The sequence below is a fragment of the Pelophylax lessonae genome (assembly GCF_965119305.1).
Source record: "Pelophylax lessonae genome assembly, chromosome: 3".
In the NCBI taxonomy this organism is placed as follows: Eukaryota; Metazoa; Chordata; class Amphibia; order Anura; family Ranidae; genus Pelophylax; species Pelophylax lessonae.
The window spans coordinates 491,585,623-491,607,989 of NC_138770.1; the positions used below are offsets into that span (position 1 = coordinate 491,585,623).

The 22,367-nt window shown below is 46.3% G+C and overlaps 1 protein-coding gene across 2 annotated transcripts in view; it reads right to left on the reverse strand.

The window, feature by feature from the left end:
- Window positions 1–22,367, reverse strand: part of RIOX1 (ribosomal oxygenase 1) — a 320,376-nt gene that overhangs the window by 128,457 nt on the left and 169,552 nt on the right. The gene's annotated exons all lie outside the window — the stretch shown is intronic.

Consider the following 22,367-nt stretch of genomic DNA (forward strand, 5'->3'; position numbering starts at 1 on the left):
CCTCAATATAACTTGAAATAAGTATATAGTATCAACACATCCTTGAGGTAACCTTAATCCTTGTCCGCCACTAGGTGTCCTCAGCGCATGTATTTCCAATACTTACATAGTTACATAGTAGTTGAGGTTGAATAAAGACAACAGTCCATCCAGTTCAACCAGTGTAGGTGCGTGTGGCCGTAATCATTTCCCGTACCCCTGAATGTTATGATCCTTGAGATGTACATCCAAGAGTCTTTTAAAAGTAGCCATACTTCCCGCAGTTACTACCATTTGTGGTAGAGAATTCCACAGTCTTGTAGCCCTTACTGTAAAGAACCCACTGCGTAGCCTGAGGTTAAAACGCTTCTCCTCTAATCACATTGTATGGCCTTGCGTCCTCATGCATTCCTTGCGATTGAATAGTTTTTTTTCTATGTTGAGATCACCGTTGAGGCATTTATAAATCGCTATCATTTCCCCTAATCAGTTTAGTTGCCCTTCTTTAGACTCTTTCCAGCTCCAACACGTCCCTTCTGAGGACTGGCAACTAGGGTTGAGCGAACCCGGACTGTATTGTTCGTACCGGACTTTTGGGTATTCGGTACCCGGACCCGAACCCGGACATTTCACTGTATGTTCGGGTACTGTCCGTTGTTCGGTAACGTTATTTTAATGTTTTGGCGCGGTTTTAAAGGCGCGCTTTCAACAGCCAATCAGCAAGCGTTTTAACTAGTGTGCCCTAGAAGCCATCACAGCCATGTCTAGTAATGGCATGGCTGTGATAGGCCAGTGCAGCATGTGACCCCAGACTCTATATAAGCTGGAGTCACACAGCGCCGCGCATCACTGCTAATACTACTGTAGGGACAGGTTCCTGACTGCTGCTGCTGAGGGACAGATAGGACTTTACTATAGGGCGAGGCTGGAGAGATTGCTTGTAGGGAAAGCATAGGAGGAACAATCTGCTTTATCATACAGCGATCTACATTGATTTGATTTTGTGGGGTGCAGTGAACGATGTTTTTGCCAGGAGGGAGAGATAGCAGTTTACTGTAGGGCCAGGCTGGAGAGATTGCTTTTAGGGAAAGCATAGGATAGGAACAATCTGCTTTAATCAGACAGCGATCTACATTGATTGTATTGTGTGGGGGTGCAGTAGAACAATCTTTATGCCCTGACCTGAGCCAAGTGAGGAAGAGAAAGGAGAAACAAAAAAATGTTATCAGTCTGTTAGGCGTGCGGTGCTGCCCATTTCATGCAACCTCAGTGCATATGTGTGTGCTTAATCTGCATTTAAAAAAGAAAAAACATTTTTTCCTTCATTTTTAACTTTAAAGACTGTATGTCAGACAGACATTCCTTTTCTAACCTCCTCTTCAAAAAGCACCAATGTGAGGGGAAAATAATTATTTTACAGTATTTAGGGTAAAAAAATAATTTTTCAGTTTTTCATTCATAAATTACAATGAGATACACCCATTGCATACTGTTGTATTGCGCCATGCAATAAAAAAAAAAAAACGATTTAGGGGACAAAAAAAGAGTTTATTGCTGCCCTGTCCGCATATGTTACAGTGACATACACCCATTTCATACTGTTCTATTGCGCCGTGCAATAAAAAAAACATTTAGGGGTAAAAAAGTTTATTGCGGCCCTGTCCGCATATGTTACAGTGAGATACATCCATTGCGAACTGTTGAATTGCGCCTTGCAATAAAGAAAACTATTTAGGGGACAAAAAAAGTTGGATTGTGGCCCTGTCTGCATATGTTACAGTGACATACACCCATTGCGTACTGTTGTATTGTGCCGTGCAATAAAAAAAACATTTAGGGGCAAAAAAGTTTATTGCGGCCCTGTTGGCATATGTTACAGTGAGATACACCCATTGCGTACTGTTGAATTGCGCCTTGCAATAAAAAAAAACTATTTAGGGGACAAAAGAGTTTATTGCTGCCCTTTCCGCATATGTTACAGTGACATACACCCATTGCATACTGTTCTATTGCGCCGTGCAATAAAAAAAAAAACTATTTAGGGGACAAAAGAGTTTATTGCTGCCCTGTCCGCATATGTTACAGTGACATACACCCATTGCATACTGTTCTATGCGCCGTGCAATAAAAAAAACTATTTAGGGGACAGAAAGATATTAAACTGCGGCTTAGTCTGTATCGGTACGTGTGAGATACACTCGTTGGATACTGTTGCTCTAGTCCGTTATTCAATAAACACCCATTTAGGGAAAAAATATTACATTGCGGCTTAGTCTGCATATTTTACTGTGAGATACACTCATATACTGTTGTTCTAGTCCGCTATTCAATAAACACACATTTAGGGAAAAAATATTAAATTGCAGCCTAGTCTGTATCTGTACGTGTCAGATACACCCGTTGTATACTGTTGTTCTAGTCCGCTATTCAATAAACACCCATTTAGGGAAAAAATATTAAATTGCGGCCTAGTCTGTATCTGTACGTGTCAGATACACCCGTTGTATACTGTTGTTCTAGTCCGCTATTCAATAAACACCCATTTAGGGAAAAAATATTAAATTGCGGCCTAGTCTGTATCTGTACGTGTGAGATACACCCGTTGTATTGCGCCTTGCCATGAAAACCCATTTCGGGGAAGATCCAAAATTCGATAAATATGAGGAGAAGGTCAAATAAGGGACGTGGCCTGGGTCGTGGTGTTGCTGGTGGAGCTCCTGTTGCAAGGAGAGGACGTGGTCAATGTGTGCCAGCTACACGCACAGGTGAAACACCTTCCTCAGCTGCGAGTAGGCGACAGACCTGCAGCAGTATTTGGCAGGGCCTAATGTGCCTCTACAAAGGTTGAGGCCAGAACAAGTACAGGCGATAGTAGATTGGGTTGCTGACGGTGCCTCCAGTTCCTTCACATCGTCTCCCACCCAGTCTTCTGCTGAAAGGTCAGAGTTGGCACCTGCAGCCGATGTCCATCAAACTGTCACCGCACCCCCTTGCAAATCAGCCAAGCAGTCTGAGCCCCAATTCATGCAGCAATCTCTTCTTCTTTTTGATGACTCTGTTAGCATGGTTTCCCAGGGCCATCCACCTAGCCCTGCCCCAGAAGTGGAAGAGATTGAGTGCACCGATGCCCAACCACTTATGTTTCCAGATGAGTACATGGGAGGACCATCGCAGCACGTTTTGGATGATGACGAAACACAGGTGCCAACTGCTGCGAAATTCCGAATTGTGCAGACCGACAAGGGTTGCAGGGGTGAAGACTGGGTGGAAGACGATGTGGAGGACAATGAGGTCCTCGACCCCACATGGAATGAACGTCATGCAGGTGACCTGAGTAGTGTGGAGGAAGAGACGGTGGTCGCACAGAGCCACCAGCACAGCAGAAGAGGGAACAGGGTGCAAAAGAAGAGTGGCCGTGCCCTAGACACTATGCCTGCTACTGCCCAACGCAGCAAGGGACCGAGCACACCAAAGCCAGCTCACAGGAGTTCCCTAGCGTGGCATTTCTTCAGACAATGTGATGATGACAGGACACGAGTGGTTTGCACGCTGTGCAATCAGAGCCTGAAGCGAGGCATAAACCTTCTCAACCTGAGCACAACCTGCATGACCAGGCATCTAAGTGCAAAGCACGAGCTGCAGTGGAGTGCACACCTCAAAAACAAAGAAAGGTCTCTGGCTCCTCCTGCTTCCTCTTCTGCTGTTGCAGTCTCGGCCTCTTTATCCACCTCTGTAGTGACAGTGGCACCTGCCACCCCGCAAACAGAGGATCCACCAGCAACACCACCACCTGGGTCACCAACAACCATCTCCACAATGTCGCGTGGAAGCGTTAAGCTTTCTATCTCCCAAACACTGGAGCAGAAGAGGAATTACCCCCCTACCCACCCGCGATCCCTGGCCCTGAATGCCAGCATTTCAAAATTCCTGGCCTTTGAAATGCTGTCATTCCAGCTGGTGGAGACGCAGAGTTTTAAGAGCCTTATGGCGGTGGCTGTCCCACAGTACGTCATGCCCAGCCGCCACTACTTTTCCAGGCAAGCCATCCCTTCCCTGCACAACCAAGTGGGTGACAAAATCAGGTGTGCACTGCGCAACGCCATCTGAGGCAAGGTCCACCTAACTACGGATACGTGGACCAGTAAGCACGGTCAGGGACGTTTTATCTCCCTAACAGCACACTAGGTAAATGCAGTGGCGGCTAGGCCTGAGGCGGATAGCAGTTTGGCGCATGTCCTTCCACCACCGAGGATTGCAGGGCGCTTCAGTTTGCCTCCTGTTCCTAACTCCTCCTACTCCGCTTCCTCATCCTCTACCGCCTCCTCTTCCGGTCAGCGTAACACCTTCACCACCAACTTCAGCACAGCCAGGGGTAAACGACAGCAGGCAGTTTTAAAACTTGCCTATTTGGGTGAAAAACCACACACCACGCAGGAGTTGTGGAGGGGCATTGAACTACAGACCGATGAGTGCTTGCTGCCAGTGAGCCTCAAGCCCGGCCTTGGTGGTGTGTGATAACGGGCGAAATCTCATAGCAGCTCTGGGCCTAGCCGGTTTCACACACATCCCTTGCTTAGCGCATGTGCTGAATTTGGTGGTGCAGAGGTTCCTTAGAAATTACCCCGATATGTCAGAGCTGCTGCACAAAGTGCGGGCCGTCTGTGCGCACTTTCTGCCTTCTCACCCTGCTGCTGTTCGCCTGTCAGCGCTGCAGCGTAACTTCGGCCTTCCCGCTCACCGCCTCATATGTGACGTGCCCACAAGGTGGAACTCCACCTTGCACATGCTGGCCAGACTGTGCGAGCAGCAGCAGGCCATAGTGGAGTTTCAGCTGTAGCACGCACACGTGAGTCGCTCTGCGGAACAGCACCACTTCACCACCAATAACTGGGCCACCATGCGAGACCTGCGTGCCTTGTTGTGCTGTTTCGAGTACTCCACCAACATGGCCAGTGCCGATGACGCCGTTCTCAGCTTAACTATCCCACTTCTATGCCTTCTTGAAAAAACACTTCGGGCGATGATGGAAGAGGATGTGGCACAGGATGAGGAGGAGGAGGATGAAGAGGTAACATTTCCAAGGCTTTCAGGGCAGTCAATCGCAAGTGGCTCTGAGGGTGGGTTCCTGCACACACAAACGCCAGGGACACAATTGTCCAGCAGGGGCACAGTTCTGGAGGATGACGAGGATGAGGAGGAGGAGATGTAGGAGGATATGGAACCATGTTCACAGCAGGGTGGCACCCAGGCCAGCTCATGGCGATCACTGGTGCGTGGCTGGGGGGATACGGAGGACACAGAGGATACACCTCCCACAGAGGACAGCTTTTCGTTGCCTCTGGGCAGCCTGGCACACATGAGCGATTACATGCTGCAGTGTCTCCGCAATGATCTCCGAGTTTCCCACATAGTAACTTGTGCTGATTACTGGGTGGCCACCCTGCTGGATCCCAGTTACAAGGACAACGTACCGTCCTTAATTCCCTTACTGGAGCGAGATCGGAAGATGCACGAGTACAAGCGCATGCTGGTAGACGCGCTGCTGGTGGCATTCCCACCTGACAGCGGGGGCACAGTGGAAGCACAAGGCCAAGGCAGGGGAGGAGGAGGAAGAGGTCGTCAACGCTGCCAGGGCACCGCCAGCATCTCAGAAGGCAGGGTTAGCATGGCCGACATGTGGAAAAGCTTTGTCAGCACGCCACAACAAGCAGCAGCACCAGCAGCTGATATGGAAAGTCTTAGCAGGAGGCAGCATTTCACTAACATGGTGGAGCAGTATGTGTGCACACGCCTAGACATACTGAATGACGGGTCTGCCACCTTCAACTTCTGGGTCTCCAAGTTGGGCACATGGCCTGAGCTTTCCCTTTACACCTTGGAGGTGCTGGCCTGCCCTGCAGCCAGTGTATTATCTGAACGGCTATTTAGCACGGCTGGGGGCGTTATCACAGACAAGCGCAACCGCCTGTCCAGAGCCAATGTGGACAAGCTCACGTTCATTAAAATGAACCAGGCATGGATCCCACAGGACTTGTCCGTACCTTGTGCAGAATAGTCACGTATAACAGCCTAACCCAGCCATTGCTGGATTTGATCTTTCTTACTCTTTTGGGGTGTACCCGAATTTAAATTTTTTTTAATAAAAACCAAAACCAGCGTTGGCTACCTCGTCCTCCTCCTCCACTGCCGCCGCCGCTTCCACCTACACCGCCATATCCCCCGCCACCTCAACCTCCTACTGCATATGGGCCTCGTCCTCCTCCTACATTATTCAAGATGATTATTTTTTTATTTTTCTGTTTTTTCTGTTCTTTTAAGTTATTTCCCTATCCACATTTGTTTGCAGAGCACTTGCCATGCTCGTAATATGATTTTGCAGCCCTCTAGCCCTTTCCATGTGTGTTTTAGAGGCATTTTAGTGCTCAAAAGTTCGGGTCTCCATTGACCTCGGGTTAATTCCGGGTCACGAACCCGGACTTTTTTTCCCAAGTTCGGCCGAACCCGAACATCCAGGTGTTCGCTCAACTCTACTGGCGACCAAAACTGGACAGAATACTCCAGATGCGGTCGGACCAGTGTTTTATAAAGTGGTAGGACTATAGGTTTTATCTCTGTAATACATCCTTTTCCTTATGCATGCTAATATTCTGCCGGCTTTGGCAGCTGCAGCTTGACATTGCATGCTATAAGTCTTCTACTAAGACCCCCAGATCTTTCTCCATTTTTGATTCCCCCAGAGTTTCACCCCCTAAAGAGTATTGTGCTTTTATGTTTTTTGTCCCCAAATGCAATACCTTACACTTCTCCACATTAAACCTCATTTGCCATGTAGTTGCCCATTGATTTTGTTCAGGTCATTCTGTAAGATCCCTGCCTCACGATGTGAAGGTATTGCCCTGCTTAATTTTGTGTCATCTGCAAAAACTGAAATCGAGCTACTGATCCCGTCCTCAATGCTATTTATTTATACATTGAAAAAGATTGGTCCCAGGACTGAGCCTTGGGGGACCCCACTTTCCAACCCAGTCCAGTCTATGTATGCGTTATTTTTTTACCACCCTTTGGACATGCCCCTTTAACCAGTTCAGCCGTATCCAAGAGCAGACCTTGTGGTCAATGCCTGCAGACCTTATTTTATATAATAAGCGTTTGTGGGGAACTGTATCAAACGCCTTAGCAAAATTCAGGTACACCACATCCACAGATCTCCCCCTATCTAGCTCACAGCTCACCTCCTCGTATAATGTTACCAGACTGATTTGACAAGAACGCCCTTTAGTAAAATCATGCTGATTACTGTTGATGATGTTGTTCTCTTTAGCAAACTCTTGGATATGGATATGGTCCCTTATCATCCCTTCCAGAAGTTTACATACTATTGACGTCAGGCTTACCGGCCTAATATTTCCCGCGATATGCCTCTGCCCTTTTTTGAATATTGGTATCACGTTAGCTTTCCTCCAATCACCATGTACAGTTCCTGTCAAAATACTATCAGCAAAGATCAGGAACAGTGGTCTAGATATAACCTTACTGAGTTCTTTGAGTACTCTCGGATGTACGCCACCCGGGCCTGGTGATTTACTTGTGTTGATATTATCCAGCCTTTCCCTGATTTCATCCTCTGTTAGCCAAAGCGGCAAGTCCTGTGAAGTACTGCTAACCAAACAGTCATGGCCAGTGTACCCCTCCTTTTCCTGGGTAAAGACTGAGGAGAAAAAAGCATTTAGAATGGTTGCCTTCTCTGTGTCCTCTGTAACCATCCTCCCCTCATCATTAATTATGTGTGCAATATGTTCTGAGTGCATTCTTTTGCTGTTAATATATTTAAAGAATTTGTTAGTGTTCTTTTTACTATCCTCGGCTATTTGTCTCTCGAAGTTGATTTTAGCCATTCTGATTCCGGATTTACATTTCTTAATTCCTGCTGGAAAGCCGATAATGTGCACTCTGATTTATATTTCTTGAAGGCTATTGTTTTTTTCCTAATAAGTTTTGTTACATTACAGTTTAGCCACCCCGGCTTTGCTTTGGCTCTTCTAAATGAATTTCCCATAGGAATGCATTGTAAGATGCTTTTGTTTAATATGTTCCTAAAGCATTCCCATTTTTCCTTGGTCAGTGTTCCTAGGGTTTGGTCCCAGTTTATTTTCTCTATCATTGAGCACAGTTTGGGAAAGTTTGCCCTTCTGAAGTTTAGGGTTCTTATGTTGCCCTCTTGCTTTGCTATATTGTGATTTATGCTAAATGTGATCATCCTGTGATCGCTAGAACCCAAGTTGTCCTGCACTCCTACATCTGAGATTAGATCTGGGTCATTCATAATCAACAGATCTAACACTGCATTCTTTCTAGTAGGAAAATCCACCAATTGTGACATGTAGTTGTCCTGTAAGGTTTCAATGAAGAGAATGGCCTTTGGTGAGTGTGCAGTCCCCTCTTCCCAGTCAATGTCGGGATAATTGAAGTCCCCTAATATGATAACTGATCCCAGCTTTGCCGCGTTACCAAACAGTGATATAAATTCCTCCTCCCTTTGGTTGGGTGGCCTGTAACAAACCCCCCACAATTACTTTCCCCTTTACCTCTCTACCACCCTTACATTATTCTTGCCATAGAGACATACCCCTCCACCTCTTTTTCCTTCCTTGTTCCTCCTTATACAAAGAATACCCTTGGATATTGGCCAGCCAGTCGTGTGAGGGGTCAAATAAAGTTTCTGTTATTCCCACCAGGTCTATGTCCTCCTCATGTTCCAACTCATCCTTTTTTTCTAGCTAGGCTCCTGGCATTTGCATATAACCCTCTTAGTTTTGTGGAAGTGGATAGTGAATAGTGCTTAATTTCTTTCTTGTTTGGTATGAGGTTTGTCCTACTGTCGCTGTTGACCCCAACAATACCTTCTGTTCTTTGCTCCCTCCTAACTGACGCTACCTCTGAGCCCTCCCCCCCAACTCCTAGTTTAAAAGCCCCTCCAACTTTGTGGCCATCTTTCTCCCCAATAGAGCTGTACCGTAACTGTTAGCTCAAATCTCGTCAGGAGGCAATCACGATGATATAAGACCCTTCAGTTGCTAACCCCCCAATAGATAGTGAATTCCCTCTCGTCCGGCCGGGAGTTATGACGACACATAGCACTCAAACTTAGTGCAGTCACAACTGATTTTATTGCAAGTGTAGCTCATATTTAAGGCATGTTTTGAGCATGTTATGAAAAACTGATCCAAACTGGTTTACAATTCATCAGTCAAATTAACTGTTAGCACATATCAGACAGAACAGTACATGAAAGGCTTTTGTTTCCCTATGCATTTGTTTCAATATGAGGTGTTTTGTTGTAGAGTCGGTCCGTCTGTTTTCAGCTTGTCTGTGTTAATGTAAGCAATTGTCAATTGTTTATGGGTGGCGTCAGCAATCTCTATGCAACATGTCTTGTAATCTAAATGCAAAATATCCAACTGTCAAGTGTTCAAATGAATGAATGGAGAGGTGGTTTAACATGTCGTCTAAATGCAAAATACAGCTGGCTGCTGTCCAAGGTGGATGAATGGGTGTCAGTCTAGCTCGTTACTATGTAAATGCAAGGGCCCACATTTCATCATGGAATCTGCATAAGCTGAAATATATATGAAATGTAATAAGGCATGTTAATACAATCTTTCAGTCCCCATTATGGTGCAGCCCGTCCTTACTAAAAAGAAAGTAGCCCACTGAGAAGTCAGCCCAGTTCTCCAGGAACCCGAACCCCTCCTTCCTACACCAGTTCCTGAGCCACTTGTTCAGTTCCCTAATCTCCTTCTGCCTCTCCTGTGTGGCTCGAGGCATAGGCAGTATTTCAGAGAAAACCATCTTGGAGGTACTATTCCTCAATCTATTCCCTAAGTCCCTGAAATCATTCTTTAGGATCCTCCGCCTTCCCCTTACGTGGTCATTGGTGCCAACATGCACCATGACCGCTGGGTAATCCCCAGCCCCGCCCAATAATCTGTCCACCCAATCCTCGGCTACCACAATCGTTTTGACAGATTGCCCTCTCTGTCCTCTTGATAATTGAGTCACCCACTACCACAACTTGTCTAACCTTTCCTGAGTCTCGGCCCCCCTCCTTCCTGGAACCGCCGCTCCCCTGGCAGCTAGGGGAGGGCGCCTACTCCAGCACTGCCATCCCTGAGCTGATATCCTCATGCAACTTGGCCTATTTGTTAGGGTGTACCAACTCAGGACTGGCCTCCCTAGCGCTCTTCCCTCTTCTCCTCCTAACAGTCACCCACCCTACATCTGGTGCCTTCATCTTCTCTTCTCCTCCATCCTCTATGCTGGCCCCTGCCAGCACCTGCTGGGTAATGTCCAAGCTCCTTTCCAGGTTGTTGATGCTACGCAGTGTTGCTACCTTGTTCTCTCTTTTTTTTTTTTTTACAAACAAGGTTGCTCTTTATTGTAAAACAAGGAAGAAAATCACAGTATACAATAAAAGTGTAGCAAGTGTACAACATCTCGAAGGAGGGGGAAACAGGTGTGCAAGGAGGAAATAACAATCAGTCAGGGGGCATACCGTTTCAAAAACAAACAGGAACAATACAGAGAATACAAAGGACACTGAAAAGGCAACCGTGCTGAACACCTTTTTCTCGTCAGTCTTTACTCGTACACTGACCACGACTATATGGTTAGTAGTAATACACAGGACTTGCCGCTATGGCTAACAGAAGGTGAAATTAAGGAAAGGCTGGATAAAATGAACACAAATAAATCACCAGGCCCGAATGGCCTACATCCGAAAGTACTCAAAGAACTTAGTAAGACTATATTTAGACCACTGTTCCTGATCTTTGCTGACAGTATTATGACAGGAAATGTACCAGGGGATTGGAGGAAAGCTAACGTGATACCGATATTCAAAAAAGGGCAGAGGCATGTCCCGGGGAAATTATAGGCCTGTCAGTTTGACATCAATAGTATGTAAACTTCTGGAGGGGATGATAAGGGACTATATCGTAAAGTTTGCTAAAAACAAGAACATCATCAGCAGTAATCAGCAAGGGTTTACAAATGGGCGCTCTTGTCAAACCAATCTCTTAACATTCTACGAGGAGGTGAGCTGTGAGCTAGATAGGGGGAGACCAGTGGATGTGGTGTACCTGTATTTCGCTAAGGCGTTTGATACAGTTCCCCACAAGCGCTTAATTTATAAAATGAGGTCTGCAGGCATCGACCCCAAGGTCTGCTCTTGGATACGGAACTGGCTAAAAGGGCGTGTCCAAAGGGTGGTAATAAACAGCACATACTCAGACTGGTCTGAGGTGGTAAGTGGGATCCCCCAAGGCTCAGTCCTGGGACCAACCTTGTTCAATTTATTCATAAACAGCATTGAGGACGGGATTAGTAGCTCTATATCAGTTTTTGCAGATGACACAAAATTGGGCAGGGCAATAACTGCACAGCATGAAGCAGATATCCTACAGAATGACCTGGACAAAATAACAGAGTGGGCAACGACATGGCAAATGAGGTTTAATGTGGAGAAGTGTAAGGTTTTGCACCTGGGGACAAAAAACATAAAAGCACAATACACTTTAGGGGGGGAATCTTTGGGGGAATCAAAAATGGAGAAAGATCTGGGAGTCCTGGTAGAGGATAGACTAAGCAATAGCATGCAATGCCAAAGCCAGCAGAATATTCGCATGCATAAAGAAAGGGATGTATTCCAGAGATAAAACTATAATCCTTCCACTTTATAAAACTGGTCCGACCACATCTGGAGTATTCTGTCCAGTTCTGGTCGCCGGTCCTCAGGAGGGATGTGTTGGAGCTGGAGAGTCTCCAGAGAAGGGCAACTAAACTAATTAGGGGATTAGAGGACCTTAATTATGAAGAGCGTCTGCAATCGCTTGATTTATTCTCCCTGGAGAAGAGACGTCTGAGAGGGGACATGATAGCAATTTATAAATAACTCAATGGTGATCTCAGCATAGAAAAAAAGCTATTCAGTCGAAAGTATTGCATGAGGACACGAGGGCATACAATGCAATTAGAGGAGAGGCGTTTTAACCTCAGGCAACAGGAGTGCCAGCTCCGGGGCACAAGTAACCGAGAGGTGCAGGCAGGTATTCAGGATGTCGAACACCGAGCCCCAGAACTCAGCGACCCTTGGGCATGTCCAGAACATGTGAAAGTACGAGCCCTCGGCGGTAAGACACTTCGAGCATGTGGCTGGCCTGGCAGGATACATTCTGTGCAGCCTCTGTGGAGTAAAATAAACCCTATGAATGAATTTTGTTTGAATGAGTTTATCCCTAGATGCTATTACCAGTCTGGAGCCACTCCCCAGGCAGTCCTCCCTAGTCAGGTTAGGTATGTCCGTGGACCACCGCTGCCAGAGACGCTCCAGCGCAGGCGAGTTGTCAGCAGGGTAGCATAGAGGGCAGAGAGTGGCTTAGGAAGTTCAGCCTGCGCTAACACATCCTCCAGGCGGTCAGTCTGTAGAACAGGGGTGACTGGGAACAGAGCCCTAATCACATGGCGCAACTGTAAGTAGCGCAATCCTATACAGCGGGGTAAGGCAAACGAGCCTTTCAGATCCGGGAGCGTACGGAGTGTACCAAGGGGCATAATATCCCGCAGTTGTTAGATACCACATCGGGCCCACACCTGCGGATCAGGTAGCATCCGCAGATGGGAAAGCGACAGGTTGCCCCACAGGGGCTGGTAGGGAGACCAGGTGTTAGACTGGAGAAAGCGTGCCCTAGCTGCCGTCCAAATCCGCAAGGTTGTCGTAGTGGGAAGGGACGGGTATGCGCCCGCGCCCCAGTAGGCCAGGTTGCCGAGCCCAGCCAGGGAGCCCAGACAAGCCGCCTCCAGACAGGTCGCCACATTTGACCGAGAATCCGCGAACCACCAATGAATGATGACCAAAACGGCCGCCCAAAAAAAAAAATTGAAATTGGGAAGGGCCAGCCCCCCCGAGGAGATCAGGAGCTGCAGGGTAGAATGCGCCAAACGGGGGTGCGACCCAGCCCACAGAAACGACCCAATGCAGCTCTCCAGGTCGCGTAAGGAGGCAGTGGGAAACCACGAAGGACAGTGGTGAAAAACGTAAAGAAATTTTGGCAAAAAAAACATTTTTATCATATTAATACGGCCCAGAACATTCAGAGGTAGAGTAGCCCAACTAGCGCAGCGCACTATTCCCCTAATTATTTTTTTTGCCCTTTTCTGGACTCTTTCCGGTTCCAGCACATCCTTCCGGAGGACCGGTGCCCAGAACTGGACAGCATACTCCAGATGTGGCCGGACCAGAGTCTTGTAGAGAGGGAGAATAATCTCTTTGTTTCTGGAGTGAATCCCCTTTTTTATACATCCCAGTATTCTGTTGGCTTTGCTTGCAGCGGCTTGGCATTGCATGCCACTGCCAAGCCTGTTGTCTACCAGTACCCCCAGGTCTTTTTCCACCTCAGATTCTCCCAGAGGTCCCCCCCCCTTAGTGAGTAGCTTGCTTTCTGGCACCCAAGTGCATTACTTTACATTTTTCAACAATAACCACTTTAGGACCGGAGGATTTTCCTGCTTTACGTCCAGGCCACTTTTTGCAACTTGGCACTGTGCGACTTTAACTGACAATTGCGCGGTCATGCAACGCCGTACCCAAACAAAATTTACATCCTTTTTTTCCCTTTTAATTTTTTGCGATATTAATAAAAAACAGCGACAATTTTGAATAAAATTTTTCTACTTTGACAGTTAAAAAATATCCAATATATATTAAATTTTTGTCATATATTAGGCCAAAATGTATTTAGCTACATGTCTTTGACAAAAAAATTCTCAATGAGCGTACTTTTAACCGCTTTAAGACCGGAAGATTTTACCCCATTCCTGACCAGGCCATATTTTGCAATTAGGCACTGCGTTATTTTAACGGACAATTGCGCAGTCGTGCAACACTGTACCCAAATTAATTTTTACTTGTTGCGCTATAAACAAAAAAATAGCGACAATTTTGAAAAAATAATATTTTTCAAATTTTTTATATGAAATTCCCCCCCAAAAAATGTAAAAATCTAGATTTTTTAACATTTCAGGCCAATTTGTTTTCTGCTACATATTTTTGGTAAAAAAAAATCGCAATAAGCGTATTTTGATTGGTTTGGGCAAAAGTTATCGCAGCTACTAACTACGGGAAATTTATGTCATTTTTATTGTTTTTTTTTTTTTTTAAACTAGTAATGGCGGCGATCTGCGATTTTTTTTGCGGGACTGCGACATTGCGGCAGACAGATCGGACCCCTAACTGACATTTTTGACACTTTTGGGGGTACCAGTGACATTACTACAGTAATCAGTGCTATAAATATGCACTGTAACTGTAATAATGAAACTGGCAGGGAAGGGGTTAACTTTATTGGTGATCCAGGGGTTAAATATATGCCTGGTGCTTACTGACGTGTGTGGGGGGAGGGGACTGTGTGACACAGGCACAGATCGCAGGTTCAGCTATGCTGAATCCTGTAATCTGTCCCTGTCTGTCACTTAGGAGATCCGCCCGCTTTGTTTACACAAGCGGGCAGATCTCCTCACTCGATCGCCGACGATCGGGGAAGAACGGCGGTGATCACCGCCTCTCCTCCCCTGGCCCGACTCCCGCTGTGTCTGAATACAGCGGGAGCGAGCCTCCGGCGGGGCGCGCACGCTGCCCACAAGGGTAGGAGTCCAGCGACGTAGGTCTACGTCGCTGGACGATATCGAGCCACTTTGCCGCAGTACGCTCCATGTGAGCGGTCGGCAAGTGGTTAAACCTCATCTGCCATGTAGTTGCCCACCCCATTATTTTGTTCAGGTCCGCTTGTAAGGTTTCCACATCCTGCATAGAAGATATTGGCATGCTTAGTTTAGTATCATCCGCAAATACTGAGATTGTACTAGATATCCCCTCCTCTAGATTATTTATGAATAAATTAAACAGGATTGGTCGCAGGACAGAACCCTGGGGGACCCCACTTTCCACACCCGCCCAATCCGAGTACTCCCCATTAATCACCACCCTTTGCACTCTCCCCTGGAGCCTGTTCTCTATCCAGGTACTCACCTTATGGTCCATACCTACCTTCCTTAGTTTGAACAGTAAGCGTTTGTGGGGAACTGTGTCAAAGGCCTTTGCAAAGTCCAGATACACCACATCCACAGGCTTACCTTTATCTAGGTGGCAGCTCACTTCATCATAGACGGTTAATAGATTGGTTTGGCAAGAACGATTTTTCATGAATCCATGCTGATTACTACTAATAATACCATTTTCATTACTAAAGTCTTGTATGTGGTCCCTTAACGTCCCCTCCAAAATCTTGCAGACTACTGATGTTCGGCTGACCAGCCTATAGTTACCCGGGATATATCTCGGCCCTTTTTAAATATTGGTACCACCTTGGCTTTTTTCCAGTCAGCTGGCACCATACCCGTCTGTAAACTATCCTTAAAGATCAAAAATAATGGTCTGGCAATCACCTGGCTGAGCTCTTTAGGAACCCTCGAGTGCAAGCCATCCGGTCCCGGTGATTTATTTATGTTAAGTTTCTCTAGTTTAGTTCTAAGTCTATCTTCTCTTAGCCATGGCGGAACTTCCTAAGTTGTTTTATTTAGTTTGGCCTTACAAGCTGGGTTAGTGTAGCCCCCAATTCTTTTGTGAAGACTGAAGAGAAGAAATTATCTAACACTACCGCCTGTTCCCTGTCCTCTGTGGCCAAATCTTCTTTGTCGTCTTTTATGGGGCCAATGTATTCTGGCCTTGCTTTCTTACTGTTTATATACTTAAAGTATTTCTTGGCGTTCTTTTTACTCTCCTCCGCTATATGTCTCTCATGTTCTATTTTAGACGCCTTGATTTTGTCTTTACATTTCTTATTACACTCTTTGTAATGCTTGAATGCTGCCAATGACCCCTCAGTCTTGTATTTTTTGAAGGTCTTTTCTTTAGAATTAATATGCATTTTTATGTTGGAGTTTAGCTCTTTTAAATTTATTTCCCTTTGGAATGCACTGGCCAATCCCTTTGTTAAGTATGCTCTTGAAGCACTCCCATTTTTCCTCCGTGTTCATTGTTCCCAGGGTTCTATCCCATTTGGTACTACTCGGTATCACAAGGTATCGCCGGTCCCAGTCGCTACAGTTGCTCCCAGACGCTAAAGTTGCCCCTAGTCGCTTAGGTACCACCCAGTTGCTAAGGTTACGCCCAGTCGCAAGGTACCCCTAGTCACCCGGTTGCTCCTAGTCCCAGTTGCAAGGTACTCCGTCGCAAGGAACTCCCAGCCGCAAGGAACTCCTAGTCACACGGTTACTCCCAGTCGCAAGGTACACCCAGACGCATATTAACTCCCAGTCGCAGGTACACCAATTCACGCGGTTACTCCTAGTCCCGAGCTACAACCAGTCGCAAGGTACTCCCAGACACCCGGATACTCCCAGTCGCACGGTACTCTGAGTCAGATGGAATTCCCAGTCGCAGTCCAAGGTACCCCCAGTCGCAAGTACTCTTAGATATTAAGGTATTAATGTATTCCCAGACCAACTGTTTAAATCTGATGTCAGTTAGTGCGCCCTCCCCCTGCCGATCCTTCAGTTATGTCTGCCCCCCCTGGATTGTCCCCCGCAGCCTCCCTGTTTTACAGTGAGCAGAGCAGATAGATCAGCTCACTTCAAATCTATTTACAGCTACCCCTCTTAGTCTCTTGTAGTACCCTGCCGACCCCCCCCCCCCCTTATCAGATAATCAGCTGTCCCCTGTCTCTGTTCCGTCAGGTCCCTCCTCTGCCGCCGCTGCTACTGCCACTCTGTCCCCTGGTCACCGGTCCCGGTCCCAGTCACCCTAAGAGGCTCCCCCACCCGGCATTACTGTATTGGCCCTATCGCTGGCTGGTACTCTCTACACCCTACGCGTTACATCATGATCACATGTTTTCTTCAACCTCTGAAGAAGTCAGATGATTGTGACGTAGCACGTAGGGTGTAGACGGAGGTTACTGGAAGGGACGTTGTTACCGCTATGAGCAGGGCGCTTGTGAGCGATTGCCAGATGTTTTAAACTTCAACTGAGAGGGTTTTGCTGCATTTGTTGAATAAATCTTTTTACATTATTACGCTATAAGAGTATCCTTTTGTACCCTTATCCGCTAATACATGGTGACAAGTGATTCAAGTGGCCCCTGAGAGTACCAGCCAGCGATAGGGCCGATACAGTATTGGAAATACATGCGCTGAGGACATCTAGTGGCGGAAATAGATTACGGATACCTCAAGGATGTGTTGATTCTATAGATTTATTTCAAGTTCTATTGAGGTGAGAAGTGAGAGAGCACCGTGGTGACATGCCTACCAGTTCTTAAGCCACACCATGCGGCATATGGCAATCCCTACCGCTGACACTCTGGCAACCAGAGGTGCTGCGTCCAAGGACACATCACACAGCAACATCAGGGCCTGGGCCATCTGGTCTGTGAGTTCAATCAAGGTCGGGGGAACTCTCTCAGTGTTCAAGTTACCCCTAGGCACGTTAACCCATTCCGTTCCCGTCTGCGAAATCAGAACGGACACAAAGATCGGTTTTAGTAGCGAAACCGCCAAAACATGGAGGTGGCGGGAAAAGGGATTCCACCCGTCTGTCCACCCGGTCCTTGAAGGCTGGGGAATCTTCCACAGGTACCATAGTAGATTTGTTAAACCTGGAAACCGGGTGGTCCACTCTAGGTGACACAGTCCAGGTGGTTCGAGACAGAGTCAGCAAAGGGATAACCGCGTTTAAAGTGCTTTGGCACCACCAGCATGTGCTTAATGCGCCGCCATTGTTCATTCACAAAATAATGAAATTCCTCGGAACAAGGAAACACCTGACCCTATTTCTGGGCTTTGCGGGAGCCAAAAAACTAACCGCGTTCCTGACTGTGTGGGGTCATCAGTGAATTGTAAAGTTTCCCTCACTGAATAAATCAGTGCTTCCACCATAGCGCGTTCCCGCGCTGCGGCTGAGGACAGGTCCTCTTCACCTTCCGATTGCGAGGACAGGGATCTCTCAGGGAGGGGATTGTCCGTGGCGACCATATCAGTCTCTGAGTCAGAAGACAGAGAAGGCAACAACTGTTTTTGGCTAGCAACTTGTTTCATATAGCACTCCCATGTGGGAGCAGGGAGGGCAGGGCCGGAATCCTGATAGGCCAGGGGGATCTTTTAGGAAAACGGGGTCCTATTAACCCCAGCAGTGGGCCCACATCCTCCCCCCCCCCAGAGGCCACTAGGGACATGAGGGGGCTCAGTTTACTCACCAAACCATGGACAAGGTGGGCTCCGCTTTGGACAGACCACCTCCCACCCTGAGTGGGGGTGCTGGCAGCCGAGGGGTACGGTGAGACATACACTCACAGGCTCGTCCCCATCAAAAAAGGGGCTCCGTCGTGTCAAGGCCTAGTGCGGGACTATAACCTGCTCACGCTCATAGGCCAGGCTGGGAGACCTTAAGGATCTAGATTATCTAGTGTGAAACCTCAGCCGGCATTGCTTGTAGATCACCAGGAGGATCCCCCTGAACACTAACTAGCAAAGTGAGTAAAGAAAAATAAAACAAAATATTCTTAAAATAATAGGAAAAACTGAGACCAAAGTCCCAGCAGGAAACCTAGGTCCTACTCCTTCACTAGGCAGAAACAAACTGTTTTGCTGGAGCAGGGTGTGTGGGGTTATGCCTATAGGGACAGCCCCGTGGGCGTGGTGAATTGCTTTTTTTTCCCTGCCCAGTACTTCTCCTGCAGGGGGCAGCATAACCCAATGGTCAAGAAGCATAGCTGCTGCGTCTGTCAATGGACCATAGAGAAAAGCAGCATTTTTGCATGCACTTGATTGGAAGATGGAAGTCAGCACGGTACCGGGGTGATGCCTGCAGCCTGGTACAGTAATGAAGAATCGTTGAAAATGATGGGTTGAGATCGTGTGGGGGGGGGAATCAAATCACGATCACAATCTTTTTACAAGTAATCGTGCAGCTCTACTTTTGGGTAGGCTGACGTTTTAAAATGAATGCAAAAATACAGCCAAGATTAAAGCGGTCCTAAAGCTTGAAACTCAAAACCAAAAAATGCATTATATTGCAGCTTACAAATTAGATGTCGTGGCTGCCACAGTTTTCTTGTCAATGGCTTTTCCCCTCTATTTTCACCTGGTGATCCAGCCAGTAAAACACACCTCACACCAGCAGCATTGTCAGTCGGGGGGGAGGATAGTGTTAAATGTATTATCAGATTTAGAACCATTAACAAATTGAGGCCAAACTTCAGCTCACCTGTTATACGTGGTTACAGCACACAGATTTTTTTTTTTCCTTTTATAAGAAAGTTTAGCATGAATAAAAGCTGATCATTGTAATCACCCCTGCCAGTGTAATTACCCCTGCCAGTGTTAAGTTGTTTGTTTCATCCATATAAACAGATACTTTTAGATTGTAAACTCTAAAGAGCAGGGCCCTCTGATTCCTTCTGTATTGAACTGTATTGTAACTGTACTGTTTGCCCTAATGTTGCAAAGCGCTGCGCACACTGGCCCTATATAAATCCTGTATAACAATAATAAATTCTGCTGGAGAGCCTGTGCTTTTGTAAACAGCAGACTTACTAGCTAGATCACCAGATGAAAATTGAAGAAAACAAGCCTAGAAAAATAAATGAATACAGTCATCACATCTAAGAATTAGTAAGCAGCAAAATAATAAAGGTTTGCTTTTGGGTTTAATACTGCTTTAACCCTGGATTGAAAAAGAGGCAAATTATACAAACTCTGAAAAGATTTTTATCTAAGCAACCAATATGTTCACACCTTTCCTTGCCTAGCTGCACTGTGAACAGTAAAAATCAAGTACAGCAGTGCAACTACATCTGCACAACCACAACAGATTCCCTTTTCCTATTTATAAAGGAGTGCAGGCCTAGGTACACTGGTAGCTTCAGACGTAAAGAACCCATATTGCAAGACTACAGAACTTCTAGCAAGTCAAGGAACACATACTGTTTATAGAAACCCTAGACCCTAGCTGATATCCAAATTTTCATTCAAAAATTGGATTGCTGTTTAAAGGGATATTAAAGTCTTGTTTTTTTGGGGGTTAAAAATAACAAACATGTTCTACTTGCCTGCACTGTACAGTGGTTTATCACAGAACAGCCCAGATCCTCCTCTTGTCTGGTCCCTCGTTGGCGCTCCTGGCTCCTCTGTTCTGCCGAATTCCCCACAGCAAGCAGCTTACCATGGAAGCACCCGAGCCAAGAGGTTACTCCGTGTGTCCAATCAGACCAGAGCAGTGACTCGGCCCTGCCCCCTATCTCACCTCACTGGTTCACTAACTTTACTTGACAGTAAATGGCGCCCGCTGCTATGTCTCAGCTGATCAGGAGGGAGCGGCCCGGACAGCCGAGGCTCTCGTGCAACATTGCAGGATCAAGATGGTGCTCGTTTAGGTATTGGGGGGCTGCTAAACATAGAAAGTATTGTCTCGTGATGCATAGAATGCATTAGGGAAAAAACCTTCTGCCTTTAGAACCACTTTAAAGTGTAAGATTTTAGAAAACATTTTACCACTTCAATACAAGGCACTCCCCCCCCCCCCTTCCTGCCCAGTTTTAAGCTTTTTAGCTATTTTAACGCTTTTTTTCTTTTTCGAGACCGACAGAGCTTTCTTTTGGGGGTATTTAATCATCACTGGGTTTTTTCGTTTTTGATAAACAAATGAAAAAAAAAAAAAAGACTGAAAATTTAGAAAAAAAAGTTTTAGTTTCGAATGTACTCGTTTTTAGTGCGAATGGACTCTATTCGGAATTCCTATACCCGCTGTAAAGGAAATGTTTACACACTGTATATTATTTTGTATGTATTGCACACTGCACTCATGGTGCACACGGCACTAATAATGTTTTCATTACATATTTGCATTCCATTACGTCCCTTGTTACCGTGAAAGTACAACTGTAATAATAATAATGTGATACCTACGTAATTATGTGTATAAAAGGTTTCAATTGCGTCAAATAAAACAGAACAGTTATTTTGGAAAGATGCAGAGTATCTCTTTGTGTCTGTTCCCTACTGCAGTAGTTAATAATTTGGAACCACTAATCAATATGAGGATAGGAGGTTCCTATCTATAAAATGTCCAGAACACTGCACAAAGCAGTTTAGCGCCTTGAGGTCCAGAATTGGACGTACCTTGCCTTCCTTCCTGGGAACTGTAAACAGATTTGAGTAAAAACTTTGAAAATGTTCCGATGCCAGAACCAGAACAATCACCCCTTGAACTAACAAGTTTTGCACTGCCCCAAAGAGATCCCTTAAGCGATCTGGGGACAAGTGCAGGTTGGAAGGGAAGAATCTTTCCGGAGGATAAGATCGAAACTCGATCTTGTAGCCAAAGCAAAGGACTTTGTGGACCCACGTGTCCTGTATCAAGAAGGTCCACGGATCCAGAAACCAACGAAGACGTCTCCCCTACCGGCATCATTCAGATATCTTCTTTTTCTGACGGCGATTCACTGCACTGTAAAAACAATACAGCGGCTTGATTGTTTTTACACGTGCAGTGGAAGACATATCCCCCTCCTGATGCCCTCCAGTGGTTCTACCGGTGAGCCGGAGAACGAATCTGCCAGCAGGGGCCATTTACCATGAGCTGACAGAGGATCAGATGGTCCCCGGTCATCTCTTTGACCTTCGGAGGCCGGGCGAAATGTTGTGATGTCACGTCCAGCCTCGGCAGTTGTAAACCCTGCTGTTGCCTCGGCTGGAAAGCCAAGATCATTTTTTTTTATTATTTTAGGATTTCCAGCCTAGAAGCGAGATCTGGGGACTTACAGACCTGCTGTTGGCTAAATCAAGGACATGGGAGTGCATAAATAAAAGCACTCCTGTGTCCCATATGAGAAGTATGGCCAAAAAAGCTTTATAGTGGACTACTATACTTTAGACCAGCCTTTTCAACCAGGGTGCCCTGGCACTCTGGGGTGTCTTGGAAAAAGTTCTAAAAACTGCCCAAAAATTGTATACAAGGCGGTGGGTGGATGAAGCCAGTAGTTACATAAAGCCACAGATTTTCATTGTGCACCATTACAACCTTCTAGCTGCCGAACTCCTAACGACCAATGGCATGGTCAGTTGATAAGAAACATGTTAGCTGCCTACATAGCATCATTGTGTGACCCTCCCTTGCCTCTCTCCATCAGCTTTGGGGTCACATTAGCAGAGTGATGGAAAAAAAAAACTAAGAGAGAAGAAAAACATTGGAATCCTAGTCAGTACCAATCTACAAAAGTGTATTTGCTTTGGAAGATCTACGTGTCCTACATATGTGGACGTTGCTGCATTATGTAAAA